We start from the raw sequence: 26,026 nt of genomic DNA on the forward strand, positions 1-26,026 counted from the left end.
GCCACATTTATGACTGTATCTTCATGAAACTTGGTCAGAATGTTAACCTTGATGATCTTTAGGTCAGGTTCAAATCTGGGTCATGTTGGATCAAAAACTAGGTCACCAGGTCAAGTCAGAGGAAAAGCTAGTTAACACTATAGAGGCCACATTTATGACCATATCTTAATGAAACTTGATCAGAATGTTAATCTTGAAGATTTTTAGGTCAAGTTTCAATCTGGGTCAGGTGGGCTTAAAAACTAGATCACCATATCAAATTAAATGTAAGGCTTGTTAACACTTTAGAGACCTGATTTTAAGTTTGAAACTCATGGGAATTAATCAGAATGTTTTTCTTGATGACCTCTAGGTCAGGTTCGAATCTGGGTCATGTGGGGTCAAGAACTAGGTCACCAGGTCAAATCAGAGGTAAAGCTTGTTAACAATATAGAGGTCAAATTTATGACTGTATCTTCATGAAACATGGTCAGAATGTTAGTCTTGATGATCTTTAGGCCAAGTTGGAATCTGGGTCATAAAAGGGGTCAAAAACTAGGTCACCAGCTCAAATCAAAGGAAAAGCTAGTGAACACTGTAGAGACCACATTTATGACCATATCTTTATGAACCTTAATCAGAATGTTAATCTTAATGATCTTAAGGTTAAGTTCCAATCTGGGTCAGGTGGGGTCAAAAACCAGGTCACAAGGTCAAATCTAAAGTAAAGCTTGTTAACAATCAGGAAGCCACATTTATGACTGTATCTTCATGAAACTTGGTCAGAATGTTAATCTTGATGATCTTTAGGTCAAGTTCGAATCTGGGTCATGTGGGGTTAAAAACTAGGTCACTAGGTCAGATTAAAGGAAAAGCTTGTTAACACTCTAGAGGCCACATTTATGACCATATTTTGTTGAAACTTGGTTGGAATGTTAATCTTGATGATCTTTAGGTCAGTAGGTCAGGTGAGCGATACAGGGCCTTCATGGCCCTCTTGTTCTATTTAGTGTCTATGTGCCAAAAGTAACTTTTGAAATATTTATCATTATGAAATTCTCACGCTGATTTTCATATCCTGCAAATTGATCAATTAATATTCTGTCTACGTTTTTCTTTTGCAAGTAACTGAAATATTCAATCAAATTATGTTAACATAAATGATACTCTCAATGATATTTATCGTCAGAAATTACAAATGGTTTGTCGAATACACGATACTTTTAACTACAAAAGTTTACACACCATGAGGGTCGGAAAGCACGAAATTTATGTTCTTGAACGTATATGTGAATCGTCATGTTTGAAATGTAAACAAAGGAATAAAAGTAAATGTTTTCATGTTCGTGGAAAAGATCGATCTGTGATTGTCAATGTTCCCGATACGGAGTATATGTGAATGTATAAACACAAGCCGTTTCATCTTACGGGACTTACAGGAACAAATCAGCGATTGTTTATTAGCTCACATGTCACAAAGTGACAGTGTGAGCTTTTGTGATCGCGCAGCGTCCGTCGTCCGTCGTCCGTGCGTCCGTGCGTCCGTGCGTAAACTTTTGCTTGTGACCTCTCTAGAGGTCACATTTTTCATGGGATCTTTATGAAAGTTGGTCAGAATGTTTATCTTGATGATATCTAGGTCAAGTTCGAAACTGGGTCATGTGCGGTCAAAAACTAGGTCAGTAGGTCTAAAAATAGAAAAACCTTGTGACCTCTCTAGAGGCCATATTTTTCAAAAGATCTTCATGAAAATTGGTCAAAATGTTTACCTTGATGATATCTAGGTCAAGTTCGAAACTGGGTCACGTGCCTTCAAAAACTAGGTCAGCAGGTCAAATAATAGAAAAACCTTGTGACCTCTCTAGAGGCCATATTTTTCATGGGATCTGTATGAAAGTTGGTCTGAATGTTTATCTTGATGATATCTAGGTCAAGTTCGAAACTGGGTCAGCTGCGGTCAAAAACTAGGTCAGTAGGTCTAAAAATAGAAAAACCTTGTGACCTCTCTAGAGGCCATACTTTTGAATGGATCTTCATGAAAATTGGTCAGAATGTTCAACTTGATGATATCTAGGTCAGTTTTGAAACTGGGTCACGTGCCATCAGTAACTAGGTCAGTAGGTCAAATAATAAAAAAACCTTGTGACCTCTCTAGGGGCCATATTTTTCATGGGATCTGTATGAAGATTGGTCTGAATGTTCATCTTGATGATATTTAGGCCAAGTTTGAAACTGGGTCAACTGTGGTTAAAAACTAGGTCAGTAGGTCTAAAAATAGAAAAACCTTGTGACCTCTCTAGAGGCCATATTTTTCACAAGATCTTCATGAAAATTGGTTAGAATGTTCACCTTGATGTTATCTAGGTCAAGTTTGAAACTGGGTCATGTACCTTCAAAAACTAGGTCAGTAGGTCAAATAATAGAAAAACCTTGTGACCTCTCTAGAGGCCATATTTTTCATGGGATCTGTATGAAAGTTGGTCTGAATGTTCATCTTGATGATATCTAGGGCAAGTTTGAAACTGGGTCAGCTGCGGTCAAAAACTAGGTCATTAGGTCTAAAAATAGAAAAACCTTGTGACCTCTCTAGAGGCCATACTTTTGAATGGATCTTCATGAAAATTGGTCAGAATGTTCACATTGATGATATCTAGGTCAAGTTCGAAACTGGGTCACGTGCCATCAATAACTAGGTCAGTAGGTCAAATAATGAAAAAACCTTGTGACCTCTCTAGAGGCCATATTTTTCATGGGATCTGTATGAAAGTTGGTCTGAATGTTCATCTTTATGATAGCTAGGTCAGGTTCAAAACTGGGTCACATGAGCTCAAAAACTAGGTCACTATGTCAAATAATAGAAAAAAAACGACGTCATACTCAGTTCAAAACTGGGTCATGTTGGGACAGGTGAGCGATTCAGGACCATCATGGTCCTCTTGTTATTAATTGTATTTATGTTCTAGTAACCTTTTTCGAGGACAGGCCGGGTTTGTGACACAAACATGTATGTTGTTGGGCTGGAAAAAGATAGGTCCAAAATTTAAACTAAAAGCTATATTGCATTACTTCTTCGTTATTTCTGTGCATACAATTAGGTTGTTTAAACGTTAGAATATCAGAAAGCTACAGGAAATAAAACATATCTTTGAAAAAGTCCCGATCTTTCATCACTTGTTTGGTTGGCACATGTTTACAAATTCAATGTTAGTAGGCCGTGATGTTTCAAGAAGCAGTGTAAAGTGATAATTTTGATGACACTTTGGTTTTATTTTGTAATTGTGAGTGATCGTTAAGTGATCAGAAAGATCGGACAGTCGGATGTTAAGTGATCAGAAAGATCGGACAGTCGGATGTTAAGTGATCAGAAAGATCGGACAGTGGGATGTTAAGTGATCAGAAAGATCGGACAGTCGGATGTTATAAAAAAGTGATGCTTCATTAGATTAGATAGTGAATGTACTCTACAATAAGGAAATCTAAGGTAAAATACTCCTTTTATTTCGTTCACTGAAGAAAACATGGCGGACGTATTTTTGTAAAAGAACGGTGCACGTGTGATTTGTGTAACACAGTTTAACGACGTTTTCTTAGAAAACTAACGCTCAGCTCATTTACACTGACATATCCTTGATTGATGAATATACATATTGTATAGATATGAGAGACTTACGGTACCAAATACTTGCACCGAAAATTTCTATGCATTTTCTTCTAGTGCACTGTTAGGACATGCTTTTGAGTGTCATTGATACTTTATAATTTACTCGGAGATACATTTTTTATTAGCTCACCTGTCACAAAGTGACAAGGTGAGCTTTTGTGAACGTGCGATGTCCGTCGTCCGTCTGTGCGTGCGTGCGTGCGTCAGTCCGTAAACTTTTGCTTGTGACCACTCTAGAGGTCACATTTTTCATGGGATCTTTATGAAAGTTGGTCAGTATGTTCATTTTGATAATATCTAGGTCAAGTTTGAAACTGGGTCACGTGCCGATAAAAACTAGTTCAGTAGGTCTTAAAATAGAAAAACATTGTGACCTCTCTAGAGGCCATATATTTCATAAGATCTTCCTGAAAATTGGTCAGAATGTTCATCTTGATGATATCTAGGTCAAGTTCGAAACTGGGTCACGTGCCTTCAAAAACTAGGTCAGTAGGTCTAAAAATAGAAAAACCTTGTGACCTCTCTAGAGGCCATATATTTCACAAGATCTTCATGAAAATTAGTCAGAACGTTCACCTTGATGATATCTATGTCAAGTTTGAAACTGGGTCACGTGCCTTCAAAAACTAGGTCAATAGGTCAAATAATAGAAAAACCTTGTGACCTCTCTAAAGGCCATATTTTTCATGGGATCTGTATGAAAGTTGGTCTGAATGTTCATCTTGATGATATCTAGGTCAAACTCGAAACTGGGTCATGTGCGGTCAAAAACTAGGTCAGTAGGTCTAAAAATAGAAAAACCTTGTGACCTCTGTAGAGGCCATATATTTCAGGAGATCTTCATGAAAATTGGTCAGAATGTTCACCTTGATGATATCTAGGTCAAGTTCGAAAGTGGATCACGTGCCTTTAAAAACTAGGTCAGTAGGTCAAATAATAGAAAAACATTTTGACCTCTCTAGAGGCCATGTTTTTCATGGGATCTGTATGAAAGTTGGTCTGAATGTTCATCTTGATGATATCTAGTTCAAGTTCCAAAGTGGGTCACGTGCCTTCAAAAACTAGGTCAGTAGGTCAATTAATAGAAAAACCTTGTGACCTCTCTAAAGGCCATATTTTTCATGGGATCTGTATGAAAGTTGGTCTGAATGTTCATCTTGATGATATCTAGTTCAAGTTCCAAAGTGGGTCACGTGCCTTCAAAAACTAGGTCAGTAGGTCAAATAATAGAAAAACCTTGTGACCTCTCTAAAGGCCATATTTTTCATGGGATCTGTATGAAAGTTGGTCTGAATGTTCATCTTGATGATATCTAGGTCAAGTTCGAAACAGGGTCATGTGCAGTCGAAAACTAGGTCAGTAGGTCTAAAAATAGAAAAACCTTGTGACCTCTCTAGAGGCCATACTTTTGAATGGATCTCCATAAAAATTGGTCAGAATGTTCATCTTGATGATATCTAGGTCAAGTTCGAAAGTGGGTCACGTGCCGTCAAAAAGTAGGTCAGTAGGTCAAATAATGAAAAAACGTTGTGACCTCTCTAGAGGCCAAATTTTTTCTGGGATCTGTATGAAAGTTGGTCTGAATGTTTATCTTGATGATATATACCGTAGGTCAAGTTTGAAACTGGGTCAACTGCGATCAAAAACTAGGTCAGTAGGTCTTGAAATAGAAAAACCTTGTGACCCCTCTAGAGGCCATACCCTTGAATGGATCTTCATGAAAATTGGTCAGAATGTTCACCTTGATGATATCTAGATCAAGTTTGAAACTGGGTCACGTGCCTTAAAAAACTAGGTCAGTAGGTCAAATAATAAAAAAAACCTTGTGACCTCTCTAGAGGCCATACTTTTCACGGGATCTGTATGAAAGTTGGTCTGAATGTTCATCTTGATGATATCTAGGTCAAGTCTGAAACTGGGTCAACTGCAGTCAAAAACTAGGTCAGTAGGTCTAAAATTAGAAAAATCTTTTGACCTCTCTAGAGGCCATATTTTTCAATGGATCTTCATGAAAATTGATCTGAGTGTTCACCTTGATGATATCTAGGTCAGTTTCGAAACTGGGTCACGTGCGGTCAAAAACTAGGTCAGTAGGTATAGAAATAGAAAAACCTTGTGACCTCTCTAGAGGCCATATTTTTCATGAGATCTTCATGAAAATTAGTGAGAATGTTCACCTTGATGATATCTAGGTAAAATTTAAAACAGGGTCACGTACCTTTGAGAACTAGGTCAATAGGTCAAATAATAGAAAAACCTTGTGACCTCTCTAGAGAACATATTTTTCAATGGATCTTCATGAAAATTGGTCAGAATTTTTATCTTGATAATATCTAGGTCAAGTTCAAAACTGGATCACATGAGCTCAAAAACTAGGTCACTATGTCAAATAATAGAAAAAACGACGTCATACTCAAAACTGGGTCATGTGGGAAGAGTTGAGCGATTCAGGACCATCATGGTCCTCTTGTTATAATTAGTTTCTCTTTGATCCCCGTGCATTTCTCGCCTTGTTACGACAATCTCAGTTTTACATAGGAATTCTGCATTGTCAAAATAGCATAGGCCATAAGCATGTGCAGTTCTTAAAATATTACTCTGCCCCTATGTTATATGTATTATGTATAGCCACATGAGTGGCTGCTTTTTAATTTCTGACATTTGCAGCCACTGCGAGTCGTAACAGTTTGACCGTCGCAATATAAAACTAGTCCAACTATAGCGGATAGCTAACTAATTTTTCCTGCATTCCAATTCAAAGAAATGAAATTTAGTAGTTTGTGTCTGTATATCAGCCAGAAAATAGCTATTCTTTTCAAAATATTCAGCTTTTAATAGAAATTCATGTGTGTTTTCTCTCAATGACATTGTGCACATATGTGCTGATATAGGGTGTACAGGATAGATTTGGTCATTTTTGCATTACTATTCTAAAATCCACAATTAAACAAACTTCCCAAGATTGCTTTACTATAAATCAGAAAAATAATGTATTCTCTTTTCAAAAATATTTAGCTTTTTAAATTTCTATCAAATACTTTTCATTCACTGACTTTGTTTTCATACACACTGATTTAGTCAGTAGAGGATAGCCGTCGATTTTCATTTGGTGACATATGAAAAATAACACAGCAAGCAAACATTTAAAATGTATGTCAGAATGTCTGTCTGCATGCCAGTAAAAGAATGATATGAAAATTTATGCAATAATTCAAATCTAAATACAAAATTTATCAACCTATCCTCTATACCCTAAATCTGCTGTACCCTTAAGAACTGTAATTTGACGCGATCCTTGGAAATATTGAGATATTTTTTTCATATGGGCAATATCCCCACTCGTGTCAAACACTTGAAAGACCAAATTAGTTGAAGCAATTACCGATGAAATTTTCATCGCTGCCAAAGCTTTACATCCTATATTCACGAATTGGCCACAAATTCAAATAAAACTTGCATGTATCGAAAGGGGATTCAATTTCTCATTGATTTATGTAAAAAATATAAAATAATATCCAAAATTACAATTTTTTTGATGATTTAAACCTATGTATGTACTGTACAAGATTAACGTTTACTGTGTCTACACAAGCGACAAAACCAATAACTTTACATGACCATGATGACTGTGTATTGTGATTTATCTTCCATTATTTTGGTCCTTCAAAGTTTTGACGTTTAGATTGCCAGTCACAAAGATAAAACAGTCTGAACGTTGAATTATTTTGACTATGGTAATAAGATACATTAGCATTTTAGATTAAAGCTCACATGTCACAAAGTGACAAGGTGAGCTTTTGTGATCACGCAGCGTACGTCGTCCGTTGTCCGTAAACTTTTGCTTGTGACCACTCTAGAGGTCACATTTTTCATGGGATCGTTATGAAAGTTAGTCTGAATGATCATCTTGATGATATCTAGGTCAAGTTCGAAACTGGGTCAAGAGCGGTCCAAAACTAGGTCAGTAGGTCTAAAAATAGAAAAACCTTGTGACCTCTCTAGAGGCCATACTTTTCAATGGATCTTCATGAAAATGAGTCAGAATGTTCATCTTGATGATATATAGGTCAAGTTCGAAACTGGGTCACGTGCTATCAAAAACTAGGTCAGTAGGTCAAATGATAAAAAAAACCTTGTGACCTCTCTATAGGCCATCTGTATGAAAGTTGGTCTGAATGTTCATCTTGATAATATCTAGGTCAAGTTCCAAACTGGGTCAACTGCGATAAAAAACTAGGTCAGTAGGTCTAAAAATAGAAAAACCTTGTGACCTCTCTAGAGGCCATACTTTTCAATGGAGTAGGTCAAATAATAAGAAAACCTTGTGACCACTCTAGAGGTCACATTTTTCATGGGATCTTTATGAAAGTTGGTCTAAATGTTCACCTTGATGATATCTAGGTCAGGTTTGAAACTGGGTCACAAGCTTTTAAAAACTAGATGAGTAGGTCAAATGATAAAAAACCTTGTGACCTTTCTATAGGCCATATTTTTCATGGGATTTGTATGAAAGTTGGTCTAAATGTTCATCTTGATGATATCTAGGCCAAGTTTGAAACTAGGTCAACTGCAGTCAAAAACTAGGTCAGTAGGTCTAAAAATAGAAAAACCTTGTGACCTCTCTAGAGGCCATAATAGTAACTTTTCAATGGAGTAGGTCAAATAATAAGAAAACCTTGTGACCTCTCTAGAGGCCATATTTTTCAATGGATCTTCATGAAAATTGGTCTGAATGTTAACCTTGATGATATCTAGGTAAAGTTCGAAACTGGGTCACGTGCTATGAAAAACTAGGTCAGTAGGTATAAAAATAGAAAAACCTTGTGACCTCTCTAGAGGCCATATTTTTCATGAGATCTTCATGAAAACTGGTGAGAATGTTCACCTTGATGATATTTAGGGGAAGTTCAAAACTGGGTCACGTGTCTTCAAAAACTAGGTCATTAGGTCAAATAATAGAAAAACCTTGTGACCTCTCTAGAGGCCATATTTTTCAATGGATCTTCATGAAAATTGGTCGGAATTGTTATCTTGATGATATCTAGGTCAGGTTCAAAACTGGGTCACATGAGCTCAAAAACTAGGTCATTATGTCAAATAATAGAAAAGACGACGTCATACTCAGTTCAAAACTGGGTCATGTGGGGACAGGTGAGCGATTCAGGACAATCATGGTCCTCTTGTTTCTTTCTGTTTTGGGAACATAGCCTATACCCCCAATATTGGGAATTTTGACGCCTAAATGTTCCAAATTGGGAAATATTTAGTCCCATAGGATATAGTAAGGATGTGTTTAAGCACTTTCTCATACACTTGTTTCACATTGTACAAACTCTTTAACATACTGCCATTACAAAATTGTCCATAATTTGGTCAATATTTGTGCAATTTTGATGAAATGTTTTTCAGAATGTAGATTGGGAATTTTTACACTCATTTTGGGAAAAATACATACTTTTTGGCATTGGGAATATAGCCGAATAACGGCTATAAAAACTGCCGGAAAAAAAACCCTGTAAAGGTAGGCTGATCAAAACATGAAACAAAATACAATAGCGTAAAACATTAACTGACCTATCTAAGACACAGGTTAGAGCAGAATAGAACAGAAGATATCTTACATTTTGAACAGACAGAACTAACCAGTATGATGCCTGCGAAATGCATCACAGCATGCAAACTGTCCCGGATGATTGGGTCAGTCCCCACCTAAATGGTCCCCAGAACATCCATGATACATCCCACAGAAAAAAAAACTGTCTATAATATTCTGTCAGACTAGAGTTCTTGATAAGAGTAATTTATTGGCCGGCATTAAGTACCTACATTATTCTACTAGGTAATTAGTGAGATTAGTTCCCAAAGAACTGTATGAGATAATGCGTCTTTAGTGCTTTTTAAAAAAACAACTTTTCAAGGTCTTGCACTCTCTTATGCCAGATGGGAGGGCATTCCGTAACCTCGCAGCTGCTGTCTGAAAGCTACTGTCACCAAATCGCACTGTCTGACATTTGGGCACCACTAGTTTTAATGCACTATTCTGCGATCTCAGATCTCAGTATTAGCCCCTCTTGGCAGCGATTTTTTTCCTTATGTAAGTGGTACCGAATATCGGACCCGTTCACAATTGCAGACGGTCTTTCACAATTTTCAAATTAGGTCCGCCGGACCCATTCACAATTGGTATGAAAACCTCTAAAAATAGTAGAAAAATGTAAATATATTCGTTCAGGGCATTCAGTTGACCCGAGGCTCCGGTTTTGAGCCGCAAAAATCAAGAAAAACTGAACTCGTATTTGACCCGCAACAAAAAATTTAATCCTAAATAATACCATTATTTATGAAAATAGATAGCATAGCCTTTAAATATCTTCATTTTGGTGTCAAAAAATTATTTTTTTTCACAATTATTCATATGATATGAGATAGAAATTTGACATTGATATAGTTAAGGTAACTACCGTATGATCTTACACATTCAATACTAAAACTTTTAAAATCTTCAGTTAAATACGGAATAAATACACATTAAAGAGGTGTGAATATCCAGTACACCTAAATGTATATAAATCACATGAGGACAGTATTGCTCACACAAGTAGGTAGCCAAATACCCAGTGTGTTGATGTAAAGATGACCATAAATAATGGACTTTTTTTCTGTGTCTATCTTTTTAGAATTATGGCCCTTTGTTAGTTTCACAAAATAGGCCATAGTGAAGAAATTTTGTGTGTTCAACTCCTCATACACATTTTGAAGGAATGGTTTCAAAGTTGCATAGGTGAAGAGCCTAATGATCTGAATTGTGCAGTATGTGGGGGCATACATGTCCTATGGACACAATTCCAGTTTCTATAAATGAATAAATTAGCACTCAAAATTCTTGCATCTTGTTTGCAGAACAGTGTAATACCAATAGGGGGTTACGAATGAGGTCAGATTTGTGTATATTTTCCAAAGTTATCTCCCCTGCATTGCAGGCAGTATGGTTTACTTAAGGCTAGGAATTAGCTATTTAATTTAATCTGGCTATATATAGGTAGAAATGGCTATAAAACCAGTAACAATTGTACAATATATGTCATTATGAAATAGTAGACACAATCAACTCTAAATGGTTTATTAGATTAAAAACAATCACAGAGAACTGAGATACTGTGAAATCATTAATATTCGTGGGGGACTAATTTTCGTGGCTTACGTGGTTGAATTCGATCCACGAAATTTAATCCCAATGAACAAGTAAAATTCCCATTCATTTTATGTTCAAAAGTTGAAATCGCCACAAAATTGCCATTTTGACCAATACCACAAAATTTTATGCCCACGAAATTAAATGATTTTACAGAAGGTGCCCTTAGATCTAGCTATGCAATCTCAATTTCAAGACATTTTGTAAATTTCTGCAATTAATCATTACTGAATTAATCATACCGTAGTAATGGTGATTCTCACAAGTGACACATTCTTCAATTATTTATTGCGATCCATCTGATAAACCATTGTCTTTCTGACAGAAAATTTGTGACATTCAGTCTGATTTCAGTCTGTAAGCAGATTTTAGAAATGTAGTGTCATTATGTAACATTATACTGTGAAATCGTTAATAATCGAGGGGAACTAATTTTCGTGGATGAGTCAGTACACAAAATTTAATCCCAACAAACAAGTAAAATTCACATTCTTTTCATGTTCAGAAGTTGAAATTGATGAATTCATATCCGCACGAAATTGCCATTTTGATGAAAACCACTAAATTTCATGCCCACGAAATTAAATGATTTTACAGTAATTTTACAGTAAGTTTGCCAGTCTGCAAGACATTCCACAAAGCATCATTAAGAAAGTAAAATGATATAGAAATATTCCTGTAAACTTGCTTGTGTACAGGTGTGTAAATTTTAATCAGTTAAAAGATGATTGTGACATTCTACTAAGTGTCAAGTGTGTAAGTATATGACATTCCAGGAAGGTTCTTTAAGATAGTTAGTTTCTGTCAAAAAGAATATTGTTCCACCAAGTTTACTAATTGTATTATGCAGTGTGTGACATTCCATTGATATGTTAGTAATTCCACTTTATAGAAATAGCTGGATTTATTTGCTAAATTATTTGTTACTTGTTAAAATTTCAGTACTTGCCACAAGACGAGAATATGGTATGACGATTACTTGGAAAGAAGTCAAGTGGAGCTTGTAATTTGAATGGTCTATAGAAAGTTTTATTGTGGTAAATTTATTGTTGCAGCTTTAAATTAGAACACCGCTAGGTTTCTCATTCTTTAACTGATAATCATCAGTATTGCACTCGAATACAAATGAAAGGAAAATTGATGGATGAAAGTCGGTCTGCAAACAGTCAGTTTTACAACAATTTGTTTACAAAACTTTGTATTTTGCGCTCGACAATTAAACAGAAAATGTCAAAGAAGTAACTGATGGGCTGAATACAATTATGTCTTGTTTTACAGATAATTAGGGGAGAGATATTGTTTTTGCCTTTGCCTTTCGTCTGTCTGTTTGTCCGCATTAAGCTTGTCCGGCTATCACAGGCCAACTGCTGGCCGGATTTTGATGAAACTTCATAGGATTGATCAGTACCAAACCTAGTTGTGCATATTGCCGGCATGTTCCACTTTGCTGCATAAAGTGGCCACCAGAGCTAAAAATAGAAAAATCTTGTTCGGCTTTCACAGGTCAAACTGCTGGCTGGATTTCGATGAAACATCACAGGAGTGATCAGTACCAAGTCTAGTTGTGCACATCATCAGCATGTACATCGACAGCATGTTTTGCTTCACTGCACGAAATGACTGCCAGAGCTAAAAATAGAAAAATCTTGTCCTGCTTACACAAGTCAAACTGCTGGCTGGATTTCGACGAAACATGACAGGAGTGATCAGTACCAAGTCTAGTTGTGTACCGGTATGTTGCCGGCAAGTTCCGTTTTGCTGCACAAAATGGCCACCAGAGCTAAAAATAGAAAAATATTGTGCGGCTTTCAAAGGTCAAACTGATGGCTGGATTTCGATGAAACTTCACAGGAGTGATCAGTACCAAGCCTAGTTATGCATATCACCAATACTTTCCGCTTTGCTGCACAAAATTGCCGCCAGAGCTAAAGGTATACATAGCGGGAGACATGTTTTTGTGGCAAAAAGATTTGCTTTGACAGTTTTTGTGAAAATTTGACAAGTTTCTGAAGTATGCGGAGCTTAAATATTATGCCATTGGAGCGTTAATTCCAGTCATTTTTACAGCATGCATATTGTCAACAGTCCTAATTACGGTAATTAGCCATTGTGGACCCCCCACCCTCGTCACCACCCACGTTCCAAATTTCTTACTTGATTGTGCTCTCTGAAGGACGTCTGTTCTTATAAGTTAAAATGTAATGAAATTATTTGCTTCTTAGTAACATCCTTAACTTTTTGCCAGATATATTTCTTTGCCATTCTTCAACACAAATCCATTTGGCTGGGGTTACCAATTCAGCGAATTTGCTTGTTTAGATGGGGACAATTGGCCCCTTTTAGGTGCTGTTAGAGCTCAAACTAGAAATTCTTGTGAATGATTCTCCTCATGAATAGGGGTGTAACGATACGCTAGTCTCACGATACAATACATGTTGTGATACAGATACAACAATGCGGTATGTGTCGCGATACACATTGAGCATTCATGTGACAAAATGAAAAAGAAAAAACAAAGTTCCTACACTTGGAAAGTACTTGAAATTTTGTTTTAAAGTTAAAGAAACTGTCATAAATGATAATATTTGTTTAGTTACTATCTTTAACTGTGATTTTATGAAAGTTTTCATTAAATGTTTTTACTTTTCACTGTATCGTGAAACCACTGACACTTGGTTGATAGAATATGGGAGTTTTTTTAAACATGTTGAAATGGTAACAGAAGTTGTTGTATGATCAAGACATGAGCTCAATTTGTTTTAAAAGACGAAAATATATTGACTGAAGGTTGGCAGGGGCGGATTAGGAGGGGGAGGGGTGCTGACCCCCAAGTGTCTGTGTCGTGAAACAGGTCTATGATACGATATGCGTATCGCCAGACTAAGGTATCACGAGACAGTGAATTGCAATATATTGTTACACACTTACCCACTTCATCAAGCTAGGTCTGTAGCATCATTGTAAGGTCCTCTCCCAGTTTTGTTCAAATGGGCGGTACTCGGGGGCATTGTGTCTAAAATCATTGGTCCTCCACCTCTGATTCATGCGGGGAAGTTGGCATTTACTTGCAGAGAACAGGTTTGTACTGTTTTAGAATACAGGAAGACAGGTTAGGTTAACTGCCCGCCATTACTTAACTAAAATACTGTTGAAAAAGGGCGTTAGACCTAAAACGAACAAAACAAAAAATAATTTTGCTGAGTTATGCCCTCTGGTTATAAAACATAAGTGTACTATAGTACCATTTCTTGTCTGGAGTATTCCTCAGCAAGCACAGGGTGGAACTCATTGAAACCTTATAGAAATCTTTACTCTCACGTTGAGATGTGCATATTGTCTTTCATGTTGTGATTGGATAATTTTTCAATAGATATTGCCCTTTGATTATTCAACATTAGTAAACTGTTAGTGCCCCGTCAGTGAAGTCCACTTTAGTTTTTTTAACATGCAGTAATCGTGTTTCTAGGAATATCCATTGGTTTTACAGTTATTTCTTGTTTGCTTTTTGTTGATAAGTTAATTTGAAACTCTCATCTACTGAATATTAAAACAAAAATTACTGTATTATACTAAATTACTTTAATACTGATTTGTAATACATTTCAGAACTATACCATGTTCCTGCAAGATCTGCACTGACGGTTTGAGATCTAAGTAGATGATATAAGATGTACGTTTACAGTTCGATATCTACAGTGCTGGTATGAGATCATCGATGACATTATAAGATCAGCAGTGACAGTACGAGATAGCCGGTAACAGAATTAGTTCTGCAGTGACAATTTGAGATCTGCAGTGACAGTATGAGGTCTGTGGTGACAGTATGAGATCTGCAGTGACAATATGAGATCTGCGGTGACAGTATGAGATCTGCGATGACAGTATGAGATATGCAGTGACAATATGAGATCTGCGGTGACAATATGAGATCTGCCATGACATGAAATCTGCAGTGACAGTACAAGATCTGTGGTGACAATATAAGATCTGCTGTGACAATATGAGATCTTCAGTTACAGTATGAGATCTGCCGTGACATGAGATTTGTAGTGACATGAAATCTGAAATGACAACATGAGATGGGTATGAGATCTGTGGTGACAGTGTGAGATCTTCACTGACATGAGATCTACGGTGAGTGTATGAGATCTGCCGTGACAATATGAGGTTTGGGTGACAGTATGAGGTCTTCAGTGACATGAGATCTGTGATTGGAGAAGGAGATATGCCATGACAGTATGAGGTCTGTTGTGACAGTATGAGATCTGTGGCAACATGAGATCTGCAGTGACAGTTTGAAGTTTGTGGTGACAATATGAGATCTTTGTTGACATTATGAGATCTGCAGTAACAATATGAGATCTGTGATGACATTATGAGATCTGTGGTGACAGGATGAGATCTTCAATGACAGTATGAGATCTATGGTGACAGTATGAGATCTGTGGTGACAGTATGGGAATAACGTTGACATGACGAGATCTGTAGTGACAGTATGAGATCCATGGTGTCGGTATGAGGTCTGTGGTGACAGTATAGGATCAACGGTGACAATATCAGTTCTGTGGCCAGAGTTTCACATTCCCAGCTTTTTATGTTGGTGTGTGTTCTTTGATGTAAAGATCATCAGGAAATAGAGAAACTACATGAAAGAAGTGCCATTGCATTACAATATGAATGGATAAGAACTGTGATAGGAAATCAAGATCTTAAGCAGCTTTTATCTGGTTTGTTTTTTATAAACTTTTGTACAAACCTGCAACATATGGATTCACATGGAAGTTTATGGTACACACTAAAGAAAAAAACAAGTGGAAAAGAAAATAAGTAAGGAAATATATTCTATTGGTGTCATTGACATGTGTGCTCAATGCAGTAGACAGTTTCATTAGGTAAGTCACGATACATACCTTTCATACATGTACAGTTTGGGATTTAGTTAGTTAGTTTGTCAGTTAAGCAGGGCTTGACTAATGCTTTGAAAGGAAATCTTCTTAAAATTTTCACTTGTCTAGCTGCAGTTTATACTTGTCTTGTTATTTTCTAAGGAAATAGGCATACTTTACTGTATTAATTTATTCATTAGCTCAACTTTTCGAAGAAAATGTATCTATTGCACTCGCCCCGGCGTCGGCGTCGCCGTTGGTTGAAGTTTTTGGTAAAGTCAAATATCTCTGTTACTATCAAAGCTATTGACTTGAAACTTAAAATAGGCATTTACTATCAAAGTCTACACCAGGAGAAACAATCCCCATAACTCTGGTTTGAATTTTGACAGAATTATGCCCCTTTTTAACTTAGAATTTTTGGTTAAAGTTTTTGATAAAGTCAAATATCTCTGTTACTGTCAAAACTATTGACTTGAAACTTAAAATACTTATTTACCATCAAAATCTACACCAGAAGAAACAACCCCCACAACTCTGATTGGAATTTTGACAGAATTATGCCCCTTTTTAACTTAGATTTTTTTGTTAAAATTTTTGATAAAGTCAAATATCTCTGTTACTATCAAAGCTTTTGACTTGAAACTTAAAATACTTATTTACCATCAAAGTCTACACCCGGAGAAACAATCCCCATAACTGTGATTTGAATTTGGACAGAATTATGCCCCTTTTTGACTTAGAATTTTTTGTTAAATTTTTTGATAAAGTCAAATATCTCTGTTACTGTTAAAGCTTTTGACTTGAAACTCAGAATAGTTATTTACTATCAAAGTCTACACCAGGAGACACAATTCCCATAATTCTGATTGAATTTTGACAGAATTATGCCCCTTTTTAACTTAGAATTTTTAAAAATTTTTTTTGATAAAGTCAAATATCTCTGTTACTATTAAAGCATTTGACTTGAAACTCAAAATAGTTATTGTCTATCAAAGTCTACACCAGGAGACACAATTCCCATAACTCTGATTTGTATTTTGACAGAATTATGTCCCTTTTTAACTTGGAATTTTTTTTACAGGCAAAGCTCGAATTCAGAGTCAAGCACTGAGAAAAGTCGAGCGCGCTGTCTTACGGACAGCTCTTGTTATAAGTCTAGTCAGAAGTCTGTTGAAAACAATATTACATATAGCATAATCTTGTCGTGGACTACATCATAGTGTAGTAACAGAACAGGAGGGGTTTAGATTTTAGAGTTGCAAACTTACAAGCAACAAGTGGATTTGTCAAGCCCTGTTAAACCTCCGATATAGGAACAGTATGTTAATGGGGCACAACTCTAGATAATGTCAGACCTAATGTTCATAATGTAGATCTGTAAAATATTGAAAACCAGAAATCAATCTTATTTATTACATTTCTTCTGTTTAACATGAATTTTTATTGAATGACCAGTGCTTTATAAGAATACATGTACATATTTAGAGTGGTAACGAGCTTTTGTAAAACTGAAAGATTCGTATTGTTTCTTTTAAAGTTTTATTGGCTGGTCTAGTTTTTTGAAAAGAAACCTATAAGGTGTTGTCATCACTTGATTTAAAACTTTGTACACAGAAAGGGACTACAGGAATGCACTCTGTCCGTCCACAAATCTGAATCCTGCAGTTACTCAAAAAGTATTCAAGCTAGGCTCATAAAACTTGGTATGTAAATAGAGGGCAATATGTAGATTATTCCTGTACATGACTTACGCTTGTAGGCCATAGGTAAATGTCACTATTGAAGGTCAAGGAAAAATTGTTACCGCTCCATAACTTTTATATGCATTGATGGAATATCTTAGTACTGCACACAAATGTTCCCCATGATGAGACAATTTGTCATGTACATGATCTTTGCTTGTAGTTCAAGGTCACTATAATTGAAATTTAAGTAAAAATAAATTTTGTTTCTTAGCTCCTAAATGCCTTGAAGCATTTTTAGTCCGAACACTGTTGCCAACAACCACAAGGGATGAACACTAACAAAATTTTCGACTGGTAGGTGACTTTCGTATTGCCACTGAAATACTTTGTCAATTGTTTAACAGAGTCATGAACCTTGATCTGTTTTTGATCTGTGATACTTCTCTTATACCAGTGGTTGGAATTCTACCAAACGCCACAGGAGTTACCACTGCCTTGCCTAGTTGTGTATAGCATTTAAATGATATGTATCAGTGGTTCAGTGATTTTCCCGGGAGTTATGGCCCTTTTGACATTTTACAATTTCTGCCTGATAAGTGGTGGAAGACATACATTTTTCTTGAAAAACAACCTCTAGTTTACAGTTGGTAACAAATAAAAGTATATTTGTTATGGTTATTGTAACAAATAAAAGTATATTTGTTATGGTAACAAATAAAAATATATTTGTTATGGTAACAAATAAAAGTATATTTGTTATAGTAACAAATAAAAGTATATTTGTTATGGTAACGAATAAAAGTGTATTTGTTATATGTTAAGATATTGACATAAATCTCGAGATGTGCCCTTCTAAGACTTTCATTTTAAAAGACATATAGAATACATCATTTAGTTGTGCTGTGTGTTGGAATTAGTTCATGAAGCATTTATTGAGATATATTACGGAAATGGATCAGATTTCAAGACTTGTTAATCCCTCGTCGTGGCAGAGGGATTATAGGAATGGTCTGCGTCCGTCCTTCCGTCCGTCCTTCCGTCTGTCCTTCCGTCCGTCCTTCCGTGCCCGCGAAATGATGGTTAAGTGACTGCATAACGGTACTTTCTCTTTGATGTCATTCATTCCGTTCTGTTTATGTGACCTTTTTCTTTTTATGTGACTGTTAGAACAATAGAGAGAACAATGGGGGTGTCACATAAATACCGTTTCGTTAGAACGTCCGTCCGTCCTTCCGTCCGTAACAAAATCGTGTCCGGTCCATATCTTTTGAACCCATTGACATATTTCCATTATATTAACAACAAATGTTGAACTCACCAAGGCGATGTGCAGAACCCATATTCCAACTGTGCTGGGTCAAGGTCAAGGTCACACTTGGGGATCAAAGGTCATGGGGTGATATTTCGTGTCCGGTCCATATCTTTTGAACCCCTTGACATATTTCCATTATATTAACAACAAATGTTAAACTCACAAAGGCGATGTGCAAAATCCATGTTCCAACTGCGCTGGGTCAAGGTCAAGGTCACACTTGGGGATCAAAGGTCATGGATTTTTTATCTGGGTCATGTGGGTCAAAAATTAGGTCACCAGGTCAAATCAAAGAATAGGCGTGTTTACACCCTAGGGGGCACATTTTTGATTCTATCTTCATAATATTTTTGGTCAGAATGTTTGTTATCATTCATGAACTCTTGGATGCTTTCAAACCTGGGTCACGTTGGGTCAAAAACTAGAACACTAGGTCAAATCATAAAGCTTGTATACACTCTAGAGGCCATTTTTTTGCTCTAATTTTCCCGAAACTTTGTCAGAATGTTTGTTTTCATAAAATTAAGGACAAGTTCGAATCTGGGTCATGTGGGGTAAAAAACTAGGTCAAGTCAAAGAAAATGATTGTTTACTCTCAAGAGGCAACGTTATTTTGGTCCAATCTTAATGAAAATTTGTCAGAATATTGTCTCCATGAAATCACTAGGTAAAACATGTTTACACTGTTATGGTGTGTTACACAGTTGAGCGACTTAGGGCCATCTTGGCCCTCTTGTTTTTACTAGTGATGTCAATAGAACGATATTTGTTCGGATTAGTGAATTTTTTTTTTTGTCGGATTTGCTTTCCTTCTCGACCTTGCCTTTTTTGATACGTCCGTTTGAAAAACGGGACGTACTATGGGAACGCCCCTGGCGGGCGGGCGGCGTCCACAGACTTTCTCCGGAGCATATCTTCTTCATGCAAGGAGGGATTTTGATGAAACTTGGCACAATTGTTCACCATCATGAGACGGGGTGTCATGCGCAAAACCAGGTCCATAGGTCTTCATTTTACTAGTAAGCTCAATTGAACTGCATTTGTTTCTCTTGCTTTCTTCATGTATGTTTTCATATATTCTAACCTTGACTTTTTCTTTCCATCAGTTGATTGCTGGTGCTCAATTTCATGAATCAAAATCTTGCTTGCTTGATCATGAAAGTATGCCTGTATCATCGAATTCGCTTTTGCGTTAGTCTTGAAATTTGGAACATTCAAAAACGGCTTAATGGTGGGCACCAAGTATTCACGTCTTTCTATTTTAAATTTGTAAACATTAAATAGCGAACACTTGTTGTAACTAGAAACTTGCTACTTGAAAGTTCGTACATTAAGTGGTGTATCCGCTTTTTTCTTACTAGTTGTCATTTTTAGCTCCACTAAAAAAGCGTGGGGGGGGGGGGGGGGGGGGGGGGGGGCTATACTTCTCGCCCCGGCGTCGGTGTCGGCGTGACCCTTCTTGGTTAAAGTTTTTCGGCAACCTTTGTTTTTCTGTCATATCTTTGTTACTATTGCTTATATCTTACTGTAACTTCACATAAACATTGTCCAGTATACAAACAATATATGTATAGGTGCTGAGCTCATTATACCCAAGGTCAAGGTCACCAAGGTGTTATACTTAAGTTATTTTTAAGGTTAAAGTTTTTCGGCAACCTTTGTCTTTCTGTCATATCCTTGTTACTATTGCTTATATCTTACTTTAACTTCACATAAACATTGTCCAGTATAAAAACAAAGTATGTGTAGGGGCTGAGCCCATTATACCCAAGGTCAAGGTCACCAAGGTGTTATACTTAGGTTATTTTTAAGGTTAAAGCTTTTCGGTAACCTTTGTTTTTCTGTCATATCTTTGTAACTTTTGCTTATATCTTACTGTAACTTTAAATAAACATTGTCCAGCGTACAAACAAAGTATGTATAGGGACTGGGCCCATTATGCCCAAGTTCAAGGTCACCAAGGCCTTGTACTTAGGTTATTTGTAAGGTTAAAGCTTTGTTTTTCTGTCATATCTTTGTTACTTTTGCTTTTATTATACTGTAAGTTCACATAAATATTGTCCAGCATACAAACAAAGTATATGCAGGGGCTGGGCCCATTATTCCCAAGGTCAAGGTCACCAAGGAGTTATACTTGGAATTACTTTCATATTAATTTTTTTCGAAAGCTTCGTTTATAGACATATCTTTGGTACTTTAAAAGATAATGACTTGAAATTAAAAATATTTGTTTATAATCATCATCTGCATGTGTGGTTACATACCCTATAACTCTAATTGTATTTTTGACAGAATTATGCCCCTTTTGTACTTAAATTTTTTTTGCAATCTTCGCTTTCTCGATATTACTTTAATGCAATATAAGATAAAGACTTGAAACCTAAAATGCATCTTTATCACCATCATCTGCATGTGTGGTGACAATCCCTATAACTCTAATTGTATTTTTGACAGAATTATGCCCCTTTTGTACTTAAACTTTTTTTGCATTCTTCGCTTTCTGAATATTACTTTAATGCAATATAAGATAAAGACTTGAAACTTAAAATGTATCTTTATCACCATCATCTGCATGTGTGGTGACAATCCCCATAACTCTGATTTGTATTTTTGACCAAATTATGCCCCTTTTATACTTAATTTTGTTTAACAAACTTCGTTTTCTGGACATAACTTTGGTACTTTATAAGATAATGACTTGAAACTCAAAATATATCTTTACCATCATCATCTGCATTTGTTGTAACAATCCTGATAACTCGAACTTGTGTATTTGATGGAATTATGCCCCTTGGTGTATCTTCCTTTTATAGTAGAGGTCTCTTATTCAGACATATATTCATTTTACTGTCAAAACTCCGAATAGTGGAGCACGCTGTGTAATGTAATTTCAAAAAGGGTGCTAGGCTATTGTTTTAAAAGACTAAATTATTCAATGTCTTGGAGAGTATTTATTCATACTCTTTACCTTTTTAAAATTGTTGAAATATAAAACTGACAAGTTATCGTAGCCCTGGGCAGGTTAAGACATAACACCAGGAAAACTACATCTTAATTTGGTAATCAACAGTCTGGCCGGTGCATATAAAAGGTCTATGTACTAGACATTCAGGAGGCAAGGCGGCAGAGCCACCAACCGTGGTTCTGCCAACGTAAGTCAAAAATACTATTATGCCTAGTTAGGTTACCTTCCAAATATGTAGATTTCATGAAAGACAACTCAAACATAATTAGTTCTTAACATTTTACAGTAGCTAAATATTATTTGAAAGATGGACACTGAGACAATAAAATTACTTGTTCTAAAATACTTTATTTAACTACCTGAAATTAAATAAACATCAATACGAACTATTGTGTTTTCAATCTTATATATGTGTGTGAAAGTTCTACAACAGGTTTTACAAGTCTGGTAACACTGGAGCCATGTGGCTTTCAGAGGCCATTACGCTACAAGACGATTTTGGTATCCGAGGACCAGGATGTTCTCTGCGAGATTGTTGCGGCCACGTATTACACGAAGTACTCTGCCACTATACATCACGCCGATCTGAGAAGACGTCACGAGCCACTAGAACTTCGAAAACGCAAGTAGAAATGTCTATTTTTCCTTTTAAAAGTTTTGGGCATATTTTGGGAGAAAAAATAGTTGAATTCAATCTAGCACGAAATGCAATTCAAAAATTAAAACTGTTACTGTAAAGTTTGCCTTAATAAAATTATGTATCAAAACAGAGTTGCAAATTATGTATAAAAATATTTACAAATCTTGTAGGGTAGGCAAAAATTAAATAAAGCAAAATAAAGCAAAACACTGAAATATATAAAATTTGAAAACTCGGTAAATTAGCTAAATCGGGCAGACGAAAGCTAGCTGTCAATATATCATGGTTATAAAACAATTGAAATATTACTTCATAAATATATCGCCATAGGGTTTTTAGGTTGTTTGATTTTTGACAAACCTAATTTATGATTTTTTTTTCCAAAAGGTAGGCATTATCAAGCGATGCCTATCAAGAAAGATATAAGATGAACAGAAGAGTAAACTAAACTGTTTACAAATAAAGTAGAAAAATACAAAAAAAAGAGAATAAAATGAAATTACAAATGTAAAAATGTAAAGTACACGAAAACAAATTATGCTGCTGGCAGTTTATCTGTTCGAGGATTTTTATTAAAATTACAAGTTGTATGTTATGACAAAATTAAAAGCAAGTTCAGTTGTCAAAGTAACGTGTGGGAAATGTCATTTATAGTATAAAATTCAGATTACACCTGTCAAATATTAGTTAACATGTAGGTAACTGGTCAAATTTGCTTCTGACAGTTCGCATGTCAAACTATATTTTAACATACCTGTATTCAATTTGAAATTCATAATTTAAACTATACTTGTTTTAAAAGTATTTTGTCATCATATTTTTTTGAGCATTATTTAGATAAAATGTTTGTATGGGGTTTACTGTTTCAAAAGAATGAAGGTTCGGATATTGTGATTATAGTAAATGTAACGTGGCAGAAACTAAGACCACGGTAAACACAGGAAATGTGTTTGATGATGACCTGTGAGCAGTGACTCACAAAGAACACTAGATTAGTGTTATTTTAGGTATAAAGGCCGTGCAAACAGAAGCATAGGAAACCTATAGAATATACCTACGGAATAGTAGATAAGTATGTCTACGTGACGAACATATATTTTTTATGAGCAGTGAACAATATACGTGCATTTTGTCAACGTTTTGTTTTGAATTAATATGTTGATATATTTTATCAAATTGACACAACTGAAAAGTTTTCATGTTAACCGAGCTTGTTGCACATGTACAAGTTGACGAGTAGGGTGGAACATTATTAAAAATTAATAGATGTAGAGAATATATCTTTGATGTGCATAAGTTATACATATGAAAAGTTAAAAATTTATTCGTAAAAAAAGATAAGACCACAATTTGCTTAAATGATACAGTTCATCAAAACAGAATTTAAAACGCATGGTAAAATAAATGTAAATGAAAATAGAAGATGATTAATATCAATATTTTTCTTAAGGGCAAAAATGTTTTTATTAAGGCCTTTCTCCAGCTGTCAGCAAGTTGGTATGTCATGTCCTCGTGTATTGAAACCGTATAGATCTAAATATAAATTACACAATATTAATATTAAGGAAGTAATAAATTGGGTGCAACTATTTTGTTCAAAATTTCAAAAACATGTAAGGGGAAAGGAAAATGGGCGAAGACACTTGCTATGTGTGCATAAAAATGCTGTGCAAATTTGTGAAAAATTAGAAGTCATCATGGAAAAAATCATAGAAATAAAATGCAAAGTCATACTGGAAATTCTGTGAAACAAAGAGGAAAATAATTCATATTCAGATTGGGAATTTTGTCGAGCTCATGACACGGAGAATTCAAATAGTCGTTTTCACATGGACTAGCCTTCGAATTAAAAACTCCATGGAAATATATATCCATAGAAACAATGAATGTTTACAACAACCATGGTGACAAGATAATAAAATCTTTATAAGTTTATAACATGCGTCTTGATGGACATTTAAGCATGACCTAACAATTTTAATTTTTGACGGAGAAACTCTTTCAAGATCACAGCCGAACATATAAAAGCCATTAGGAATGAGCTGTCGAAATTCAATAACAACATGACATTTGCTGATCATACTTTTAGTCAATTTCAGTATATTATAATTCACCGATGAGGTTACACAGTACATGCCGCTTGATGACACAGCCTACAACATGACGATGTCTGCACGTAATACCACTGGGCAAAGACGAAACACAAAATAAATAGTCGCGTGGAATTTTATGTACAATTGTATTACCATTTCAAATATTTACCCATCGCGTTTTGAATTTTTGTTAGCTCTGTGTCCATCAATTTTTGTTTTAAATCTGTATATTTGTCAGCAAAAACGTCTGATATTACCAATAAGAAACAAGCATATGTGTTCAAACACCTATTTTTGCATTACAATTCATAACATTCAAAAGTTTCCGAGGATAGTAAAATACCTTTTTTTATTGTTTTTTTTTCGTGAAGAAATGAAGGAATTTGTAATGTAATTTCAAAAAGGGTGCTAGGCTATTGTTTTAAAAGACTAAATTATTCAATGTCTTGGAGAGTATTTATTCATACTCTTTACCTTTTTAAAATTGTTGAAATATAAAACTGACAAGTTATCGTAGCCCTGGGCAGGTTAAGACATAACACCAGGAAAACTACATCTTAATTTGGTAATCAACAGTCTGGCCGGTGCATATAAAAGGTCTATGTACTAGACATTCAGGAGGCAAGGCGGCAGAGCCACCAACCGTGGTTCTGCCAACGTAAGTCAAAAATACTATTATGCCTAGTTAGGTTACCTTCCAAATATGTAGATTTCATGAAAGACAACTCAAACATAATTAGTTCTTAACATTTTACAGTAGCTAAATATTATTTGAAAGATGGACACTGAGACAATAAAATTACTTGTTCTAAAATACTTTATTTAACTACCTGAAATTAAATAAACATCAATACGAACTATTGTGTTTTCAATCTTATATATGTGTGTGAAAGTTCTACAACAGGTTTTACAAGTCTGGTAACACTGGAGCCATGTGGCTTTCAGAGGCCATTACGCTACAGCTGTCTTATGGACAGCTCTTGTTAGGTACAGTTGTAGGTGTCATTTTCAGGTACAGTTGCGGTTGTTTTACTATGCTGGTTGAGCTCGACTATTTGAAGTATAACAAGTGTTACGGTGTTGCACATACCAGGGCACAGGCATTTGCATTTGTAAAATCTTCTAAATTATTTAAGATATTCAATTGAACCTTGCTGTACTCAAAATAATCCAGAAAATGAACAAAGTTTCAAGGATTGATTATATTTTGGAAACAACAATTATCACATAATTACATAGCACATAATCAAAACATAGTTTGTCACTCACAAGCAAGTGCTGGTTTACTGTTAAGTATGTATGATCACTTTCACTAAGTCCTGCTTACATAGAAGGACTTTCACAATTTTCTTGCGATACATTTCGAAACAGCTTCTTCCTGCACGGGTTTTAATCTGTAATATTTGTGTTAGTCACATTTTTAAGTATTTTTGCTGCTGGTGTTACGGAATGAGTAATGACAAGTTTTATTCTTCCATTTTCTCTACACAGTTTTACATTTTTAGCTCACCTGAGCCAAAGGCTCATGGTGAGCTTTTGTGACCGCTCAATGTCCGTCGTCCGTCGTCAGTCGTCAGTCATCAGTTGTGCGTCGTTCGTCCGTCAACATT

General features: G+C 35.6%; 1 long non-coding RNA gene across 1 annotated transcript in view; it reads left to right on the forward strand.

Moving 5' to 3' along the window:
- LOC128546975 (uncharacterized) overlaps positions 1–25,273 on the forward strand; it is a 37,509-nt gene extending 12,236 nt beyond the window's left edge. Inside the window, exons 2-3 of the long non-coding RNA XR_008366239.1 lie at positions 11,775–11,869; positions 14,439–25,273. This is a non-coding gene — a long non-coding RNA (uncharacterized LOC128546975). The remainder of the gene's footprint in view (positions 1–11,774; positions 11,870–14,438) is intronic.
- The last annotated feature ends 753 nt before the right edge of the window (positions 25,274–26,026 follow it).

This window comes from Mercenaria mercenaria, chromosome 11 (genome assembly GCF_021730395.1).
Source record: "Mercenaria mercenaria strain notata chromosome 11, MADL_Memer_1, whole genome shotgun sequence".
NCBI classification, from domain to species: Eukaryota; Metazoa; Mollusca; class Bivalvia; order Venerida; family Veneridae; genus Mercenaria; species Mercenaria mercenaria.